Here is a 10565-nt window from a genome sequence, read left to right on the forward strand (position 1 = left end):
CTTGCCCCCTGAAGCTGGTCAAATAAATCATCGATACGGGGCAGGGGATACTTGTTCTTCACTGTTACTTTGTTCAATTGCATGTAGTCAATGCACATTCTCATTGTGCCATCCTTCTTTTTCACAAATAGAACTGGTGCACCCCACGGTGACATACTAGGCTGAATGAACCCTTTATCCAGGAGTTCCTGAAGCTGATCCTTTAGTTCTTTCAACTCTGCTGGTGCCATACGATATGGAGGAATGGAAATGGGCTGAGTTCCCGGCACCAGGTAAATACCAAAATCAATGTCTCTGTCCGGTGGCATGCCCGATAGGTCTGCAGGAAACACATCGATAAACTCCCTCACAACTGGAATCGAATCAATGCTAGGAGTCTCAACTCCAACATCCCTCACAAGAGCCAAATATGATAGACAGCCTTTCCCAACCATACGCTGGGCCTTTAGAAAAGAAATCACCCTGTTATACACATAGTCAGTCACGCTACGCCACTCGATCCTCGGAACACCCGATATAGCCAAAGTGATTGTCTTAGCATGATAGTCAAGAATAGCATGACACGGAGATAGTCAATCCATGCCCAGAATAACATAAAAGTCCACTATGCTTAACAACAATAAATCAACTCGGGTCTCCAGACCCCCAATAGTCACCAAACACGACCGATATACATGGTCTACAACAATGGTATCACCCACTGGGGTAGATACATGAACAGGTAAGGCAAGACATCCTCGGGTCGTACCCAAATTATGAGCAAAATTTGAAGACACATAGGAATAGGTGGAACCGGGATCAAATAATGCAAAGGCATCTCTGTGGCAGACTGAAACAATACCTGTAATGAAAGCATCCGAAGCAATGGCGTCGGGTCTGCCTGGGAGTGCATAGAAACGGTCCTGACCGCCCCCTGATCGACCTCCCCATCTAGGGCAACCCCTGGCTGCCTGACCTCCACCCCTAGCTAGCTGGGAGGGTGGTGAAGTAACTGGAGCAGAAGTCGAGGGTTGACCCCTCTACTGAGATGAGCTAGCAGTACGGCGAGGACACTCCCTCCGCATATGCCCAAACTCTCCACACTCATAGCAACTCCCGGGTGCTGGGAACTGGGACTGAAGGGAACCCCTCGTGCCATAGTGGCTAGCTAATGCACTCGGCCTGGAAGAACCCTAAGCAGATGGAGCACGGGACAAACTCTATGCTGGAAGAGCACTGAGAGATGGCTGACTCTGCTGAGAGCTTTGATAACCACGACCAGAAGATCCACCTCGGTACTCAGGTCGAGCTGACTGCGCAGGCCTGAAAGAACGACCCCGACCCTGCTGGAACTGGCCCCTCGAAAGAGCACCACTGAAACAGCCAGAACCTCGAGGCCTCTTGGACTCCCTCTCCTCTCTCTCCTGATGGCGAGCCGTCTCAATATCACGAGCAATATCAACTGCATCCTCGAAAGAAATACCTAGAACTCTCTCTCGAGTCATCAGAATACGAAGGTGATAATTAATACCATCCACGAACCTCTTAATCCTCTCCCGATCAGTCGGAACTATCCATGAGGCATAAATAGCCAACTCATAAAATCTCGCTTCATACTGAGACACGGTCATATCTCCCTAGCGAAGCCACTCAAACTGTCTACGCAGCTCCTCCCTCTAAGACTGCGTTATCCACTTCTCCAAGAAGAGAGTGGAGAACTCCTGCCAAGTCAAAGGTGCTGCACCTGCCGGCCTACACCGCTCATACGCCTCCCACCAAGTGAAGGCCGCTCCAGTAAACTGAAATGTAGTAAAAGCCACACAGCAGGACCCAAGAATCCCTGTTGTCCGAAGCATACGCTGACACTTGTTGAGAAAACCCTGGGCATCCTCGCCCTGAGCACCACTAAAAGAAGGAGGCTGAAGTCTATTGAACCTCTCGAGACGACGCTACTCATCGTCTGGCATAACTGGAACCCTATACTCCTGAATGGGTACCACTGGCTGAGCTGGAGGTGCCTCTAGAGTCTGTAATCCCTGCACTACCTGCTCAGGTGTGCGAGCAGCGGGGGTCTGATTGCCTCCCCCAGCCTGTGAAGTAGCTGCTGCTACTGTGGTGGCTGAAACCACCTGAGCCAGGCCCGTACAAACTGTCAATATCTGGGCCAATGTCTCCATGAGACCCGGTATCACAATGGGCACAGCTGGTGCCTGCACTGGTGCTGCTGGAGGCTGGTACTGAGCTGGGGAAACTAAAGGGTCCACAGGTGCTGCCCCTGCTGCTCTGCCTCTACCACGACCGCTTCCACGGACTCTAGTAGCCTCAGTATGTGGTACTGGTGGTCGTCCGGCACATCCGGTAGCTCGAGTCCTCACCATCTGTGAGAGAAGGGAATAAAGAGAAATTTAGTATTCGGATCAACAAGTTTGCACGACAAGAATTTCAAGAATGTGGAATTTTCCTAACAGGTTTTGCAGCCTTCCGAGGATAAGTACAGATGTCTCCATATCGATCCGCGAGACTCTACTAGGCTCTGATACCAACTTGTCACGACCCCAATCCCCGGTCGTGATGGCACCCAACACGATGCTAGGCAAGCCCAACCAATTCGTCACTCACAATCCCTTATGTAGAATTCATTACCAATTAATATGATTTAATGCCAAATTAACATGATTATAACTCTGTAGTAATAGATAGACAGTATGGAAAATCCATAAAATATCAATATAAATCCCACCGATCTGGTGTCACGAGCCAAGAGCCTCTAATACAAGTCTGTGTAGCAACCTATACATAGAGTTGTCTAGGATTCAGAAAATAAAGGGGATAAGGGTAGAAATCGGGTCATGCGGACGCCATGCAACTACCTCGATGACTCCGGAATAAGCTGAACAACAACAGAAAACTCAAACTATGCCTCCAGGATACCTATATCTGCACACATGGTGCAGGGAGTAAAGTGAGTACTCCAACTCTGTGAGTAATAGCAATAAATAATGACTGACGGAAAGAAAACTCGTAAATACTACGCAGTTCTATATTAAAACTGTGAGAATATCAAAAATAGCAACAAAATGAAGAAGTAAGTTAAAATTCCTTTAAGCCAGTATTCATTTCATTTACTCCTTACGATAACCGAATTCATATTTGTTCTGCTGCGGAGTGCAACCCGATCCATATAGTATACTGCTGCGGCGCACAGCCCGATCCATAAATATATATATATATATACTGCTGCGGCGTGCAGCCCGATCCAAGAATAGTCGACTGCGCTCACTGGGGGTGTGCAGACTCCGGAGGGGCTCCTTCAGCCCAAGCCCTATACTACTGCGGCATGCAGTCCGACCCATATAATATACTACTGCAGCGTGCAGTCCGATCATTATAATATACTACTGCGGCGTGCAGTCTGATGCATATAATATACTACTGATGCATACAGTCCGATCCGCATAAATATATACACTGTTATGGCGTACAGCCCGATCCATAGAATATCAAATACCCTCACCATGGGGTTCTCGACCCCTCTCAGTCAATTTAGACTTGGCCTCTCGGGCACACTAAGATAAGACGTGGTTCTCAACCCACATGTTACTCTCATTAGGATTTAATAATTTCTAAAGCTGGTTCATATTATGTTTATCAGTTAAGAACATAACTGAGGGTATGATTTTGACAAGAAAAGTGAGGCCAACCAATACAAATGCCTCCTAAGGGTTCTACAGATCGGCACAAGGCCCCAAACATGGCAACTAGCCCATAATATAATGATATTAATTAAGTCTCAGTCAAAAGTACAGTAGAGTCATCAAACGGGATGGACCGAGTCCAAATCCCCAGTAGTACAAACCCCACGCTCATCATACAGCGTGTGTCTCATCTCAACATAGCACCACGTTGTGCAAATCTGAGGTTTCAAACTTTCAAAACATCATTTATAACCATTACTCACCTCAAGCAGGCTGAAATCCTAGCTTGCTACTCCCTTGCCTCGCAAATCAACCTCCCCGAGCATCGAATCTGATCAAAACCACAAGCAATATGTTACAATAGGCTAAGGGAAAACAACCCAATCGAAAAGACTCAAAAAATATCGAAATCACGAAGTTGGCAAAATCCGAGCCCCGGGCCCACTTCGCGAAAAATCAAAAAATTGATATCACCGGATTCCTTATCTCTCCACGAGTCTATACATATCAAATTTACTGAAATCCGAGCTCAAATGCTTCCTCAAACCCTCAAATTTCTATTTCAAATGTCAAGCCCTAATCCTTCCCTTTTTAATCAAATTTCCATGAATTTAGATGTTGAATCTACAATTAAATGACGTTTCTAAGCCATAGGACTAACCTCCAATCGATTCCAGTCGAAACCCTCTTTAATCCTCGTCCAAAAGTTCTCAAGGATATTCAAAATGGTGGAAATAGACTTAGGCTCGTGGATAAAATGCTATTAAAAACCCTTCTGTCAGCCCAGATTTTACTCTATGCGATCACATCCAAGCCTCTGCGATCGCATAGCTCAACTTTCCCAGGCCTCCAAAATGTCCTATGCGAACGCGACCCCTTAACTACGATCGCACTGCTTCACCAATCAAACCTACGCGATCGCATACCTCCACCCGCGTTCGCATTGAACAAAATACCATCCTGGACCCCAGGTCCATTTAATACTAAGCGATCGCAATCCACAAAACGCGATCGCAATGAGTAAACTTTTCAACTTATGCGATCGCAAGCCCTACTCCGCGATCGCAATGAGCAACAGAACAGCTTTCCCCAAACCTTCTATGCGATCGCAATTGCACTCCTACGATCGCAAAGAACAAATGTCTGCAACACTTCAGCTGAAAAATTTGCAAATTCCAAAGGTTAGAATTGGTACGTTTGACCATCCGAAATCACCCCGAGGCCCCCGGGACCTCAACCAAAAGCACCAACACATCCTAAAACATCATCAAAACTTGCTCCAATTGTCGAAACACCTCAACTAACACCAAAACCATCGAATTACATCGAATTCAAGCCTAAGTTTCTTTTAAAACTTCCAAAACACACATTCGATCAAAAACCCGACCAAATCACGTTCGAATGACCTGAAATTTTGCACACATATCTCGAATCCCTTACGGAGCTACAACAACTCTCGTAATTCCATTCCGACTCTCGGATCAAAATCTTACCGATCAACCGTAAATCGCAAAAATACTAACTTCGCCAATTCAAGCCTAATTCTACACCGGACCTCCAAAATTACTCTCGATCCCACTCCTAAGTCACAAATCATCCCCCGAAGCTAACCGAATCACCGAAAATCACATCCAAGCTTTATAACTCAATAGTCAACATCCGGTTGACTTTTCCCAAAACAAGCCTTCCTTAAAAAACTAAGTGTCTCATTTCCTATCAAACCCAATCCGATTTAACTCTAACACACCAAATACCGATAACGAAATAGGAAGAAGCATAAAATGGGGGAAACGGGGCAGTAACTCACGTGATGATGGGCCGGGTCGTCACATGTATGCATAGAGATATACTTTCCCTATGCAATCTTAGATTGAAATATTTTTTCTGTTGTTGAAAGTTTTTGGGAAAAATTAAAGTTTTTTGATAGACTTACATTTTGGTGAATTCGGTGAAAGATTTGGGTTTTACTATTATACTTGAGAAGCATGCCAATTTTTTCGTAACCGTGGACGAGCTGAACATCATATCTTTGAGTTATTTCTTGTACTCGTTTTGTGATATTGTTATGAGTTCTTGTTGGCCATTTGTGTTGGAATCTGACCATTTATCCAAGCTCGTCAGTGCTTTCAACCTAAGACTAGGTCTGTTAATTATTGAGTACATGGGGTTGGTTGTACTCATACTACACTTCTACACCTTGCATGCAAATTTTGGATGCTGATTGTTGTTGTGTATGGGGGGAGATGGCATTGAAGATGTACCTGCATTCCAGTCATAGCAGCCTCTTATTCTTGGTAGCTTTAGAATTATTAATTTGTTCATGTATATTTCAAACAAATGATGTATTTATTCCATACCAGCTTTATAAATTCTAAAACTTAGAAGCTCATGATTTGTACTACCAGTCCTTGGAATTTTTTGTAAAACTTAGTTATTTCATCATTTATTTTTTCCAGTTAAATCTCATTTGAATAGGATTGTTTCTAATTGGCTTAGCGGGTTGCGTTAGGTGCCATCACGACTAGTCAGATTTTAGATTGTGATAAGTTGGTGTCATACCTCCTTTTTTACACACCCAAGGGGGTATAAGGGAGTTATTCCAATTAAAGTGACATTATTCGAAATGAGATTATTTACTTTATTAGAGTCGTCACTTGGAATAGTTTATTTGGTGTCCCAAGTCACCGGTTTATTTTAAAATCCCAAATCGAGGAAATTCGACTTTTATTTTAAAGTCTGCGAACTAGAAATTCTAAGTAAGGAATTCTGTAAACCCGAGGGAAGGTGTTAAGCACCCCCGGATTCTGTGGTTCTAGCACGGTCGCTTAAACTATTACAATTGGCCTATTATCTGATTTTAATACATGTTTTAGACTATGGTACATTTTTAAAATTTTTAACCGCTTTTAATTAATTTTAGGAAAATTCAACGTTATTTAAAATACGTCTTGAACCACGCCACATGAAATTCACCCGCGTTCCACGACACATTTTATTTAAAGTTGTTGAGATTTGGATTTGGGTCACATGAAATGCACACCCGAGTTTAAGGAAATTAATTTAAATTACGCGCCTAAAGCCACTACGCACTTTCAAATTTGTGAGGGCCACAGAAAATTTGACTAAATGGCATACCTTAATTTCTAAACGGGTTAAAATTAATTAAATGAGGGCCTTGCATTTTAGGCTTTTATTTGGAACGACGCACCTCAAATTATTCTATCAAAGTATTTCTAAACTTAGTTTTTGAGGGGCCATAGACTATTTTCGTTATATAATATGTCTCACCTCAATTAATTAAACGCTAAAAGAATTCGGGGTTGTACTCAAAACTAGCTAAAAGGCTTGCATAAAAGAAAGGTTAATTATTTAAACAAGGGGTTTTGGGCCAACACAAACAATTAGCGGGAAGACAGGGTTCAACAAAGCGAAATGGGTCCAAGTCCCATTCGCAGGCGCCTTCAGGTTTGGGCCCAAGAGTGAGCCCCATTTTCGGGACCCTGAAGTTAACGAGTGCAGGACTCAACATCGAGTCCCCATAGCACACAAGCAATGACTGAAGTTACAGGGGATCAACGTAAATCCAAATGGCTATTAGTGGAACTAGTGTATATACAATCAACTTTTAAATCAACCTCTAACTACTCAATGGACAATTATATAAGATTTTAGCAATGACATGATTTTGAAAATAATTGAAAGTCCAATTTTGAGAACTATACAGTATGCAACTTTAGCTTTCAAAACCCCCAAGCTAACTTGAAGTAATGACATGAGAATTTAAACCTCAACTAAATCTCATATTAACAGAACTTGTAGGATTGACATTAAACAACCATGATTTTAACACATCAGCCTAACCACATAACAGTCACAAATAATTCAACAATGGCCAAGATGTTATTGCAAATACAACCCTGAACATTTCTTTCACTTATAGCCACTTTCAAACAAAACTGATAACTTAAACAGAATAATCTAAACATTTAAAGCTTCAGTCTCATGCCATGACATATTTTCATGATCAATGTACTAATCAAAACATTTCTAGGGCTAAATATTACAGCTATACATGAGATTGAAGGGAGAAGAAATAAGGTAAAACAACAAATAATATCAACTTTTCATATTTCCAAGTCCCACTTCATATTACAATTAAGTGAAGACCATGGTTCCAAAATATACCTGGAAAATGCCAAAGAAAAGCCAAGAGTGTGAGAGAGCAGCAAACAGTAGTGACCCATCAACAGGAAACCAAAAAAAAAACAGCTCAAAGCAAGCAATGAAACAATGATACACGGCAAACCCAAAATCCAGACTTCAGAAACTAGAATCCAAATGATTCAAACCCAAACTCGTAAACCCAAATTCGAGCAATTTTACTCAGATGCAAGACTTTGATGTTTTCAGTTGTTTTAAACTAAGCAATGAGGATTAGAAAACCAAAAACCAAGCAGAATTTTGAGCAGTTTTCAACTAATAATTGCAGGAAAATTTCAGTATTATTTCAGAATTCTCAAGACTTAGTTGTTTCAGCTTTTTTCAAGATTTTTCTTCTCTCCTTTCTGCCTTGAGCTTGAAGAAAGGGATGCCTTTATAGGCAAGCTTTTTGGGCAGCAGAATAAATTCAGTTATTGCACTTTAAACCTTTTGATATTTCCATTTTTGCTCAAATACCCTTAGCTTTAAAAATCAGTTTTCAAAATAGTCCCAACCCCCACCTTCTAGGCAGCTTCCCATTTAGTTGTTAAAGATTCCCTCACCTAGAATTCTTAGACTACCCCTTGAACCCCTGTTTTTTACTTTAGGGACCCAAATGGGTCAAATTGACCCAACAACTTAAACCAAAAATGAACAGGCTACCTTTCTTTTTGCAAATGGGTTAGAAACGACCTAAAGCCTAAACAAGAAGCTAATCCAACTACATTCTGTAGGCAAAGAAAAACACAAACACTGAAATGATTTCAACAATTAAAATCTGAATCAATTAATTGATTAATGAACACAAATGGGCATAGAATAAACTAGGTTATTAAATCAAAATAAACCAAATTAAACTAAACTAATGAGACTAAAATCAAAGGGGAAAATTAGAGGTTTAAATGTGCCACTAATAACACTAAGCAGAACAGGAATCAAAGAAAGCTTTAAAGATGTAAAAAGGGAACGCGTGGAACAAACGAACGCAAATCAATCTAGGCCCAGAAACTTGGTCGAGTTTCAATTAAGGTGAAAACTTAACCGAAGGAAAGGAGAAGAAAAGAAGAGGAATAAGAGGTAAAAATAAAACAAAATGGACAGAACTCACCGCCTAACCTTAAAATCACACTTGATATCCTGACTTACATGAAACTGATGCTAATCACTTGTTCTTTGTCAAGAACAAACGAAAAGCACCCGTTTTGTAGTGAATCAACCTTCTAATCGTGAAAAACAAAGGCATGAGTCGATGCATGCCACCGAGTTCAAAGGAAATTGATTTTGAACTTTTAGGGTTCGAACTTTGGTTTAAGACTCGAGAGGTTCTGGCAAGATTCGAGGGAAACCAGTTGTAGATTAGGGGAGTGGGAGCCATGGTGGTTCTATGGTGTTAATTTGGGGTGGTTCGGCAGTGGCGCCGCCGGCTGAGGCGGTGAAGAATAGGGCGGCATTAGAGTTTTGGGTAAGGGTCTCTGGAGATGGAGATAGGGTGAGAGAGGTGAGATGGGGGGGGTGCAGGGCGTTTGGACAGTTTTATATTAAATATACCCTCAGTTCCCAGCCGTTGATTTGGACGAGATCAAACGGCTCAGATTAAGTACACAAAAACGGGGTCGTTTGGGATTATGTGGGGATTGGACCGGTTTTGGACGGGTTTGGGCTAACTGGACGGTATTTTAAAGGGGAAAATTGGTTTGGGCTTGGGAAAAATCTGAATTCTCCAATTCCTTTCTTTTTCATTTTCTTTTTATTTATTTCAAAACTCTTTCTCCCTTTTTTTTCAAAATTAAAAATAAAACCTAAATTAATTCCTAATACAAATTATCCTACTAAATTGAATAAGTTAACTATAAATAACAATTACCACAAATATTTAAATACCAAACTAAAAGGAAAACTACAAAAATTCGAAACTCAAAATTAAAAATGCAAAAATTAGTTATTTTTCGTGATTTTTTCATTTTTGTAAAACACTAATTTACCAATTAATCTAAAAATGTAAAATTAAATTATAAATGCAATGCGTGATATTTTGGTATTTTTTATGATTTAAATAAAACTTAAACGTGCACAAAATTGCAAACAATTAAATAAAATTCTACAAAATTCCTAAAATGGTAAATAATTAACAAAATTTATTTTCTTTGGATTTTTATAGGAGTATTTCATATAGGGTAAAAATCACGTGCTCACAGCTGCCCCTCTTTGCTCGGAGACATGAAGGGTTTTCGGGAAAAGATAAAATGAGCAATCACGAGGGATTTTTGCCCGTCTGACACTCCATGAGAAGCATTTTTGAATAGAGTCTGACCGATCCTTGCTTCAAAGGTTGCCTACATATCCTTGGCTATAAAGGAATCAGGTCAGTGTAGTTTTGGAAGTTTTTGTTAGCTGAAACTATCGGGAAGCTGTGATTTCACTGTTGCTGCTGCTGCTACTGCTTGCTGACCTCCTTATTACATCAAAAGGAAAATCAAAAGCTAAGCTGGATAAGCCTATCAATTACGAGTTACAAGATTCCTATCTATAAATTTCTTGAAGCTTGATCTTGAGTCTTAGCTAGTTTTTGTTGTTGACTCCGATCTGAATCTTAAAGCTCGTCAGCGGTAGGTACTGGTTCTTTTTCAGCTTTGGATCAAGGCGGGATATGCAAAGCTTGTGACTTCAATCATATCTTGAGCAGTCCGCATC

Source organism: Nicotiana sylvestris, chromosome 11 (assembly GCF_000393655.2).
Source record: "Nicotiana sylvestris chromosome 11, ASM39365v2, whole genome shotgun sequence".
In the NCBI taxonomy this organism is placed as follows: domain Eukaryota; kingdom Viridiplantae; phylum Streptophyta; class Magnoliopsida; order Solanales; family Solanaceae; genus Nicotiana; species Nicotiana sylvestris.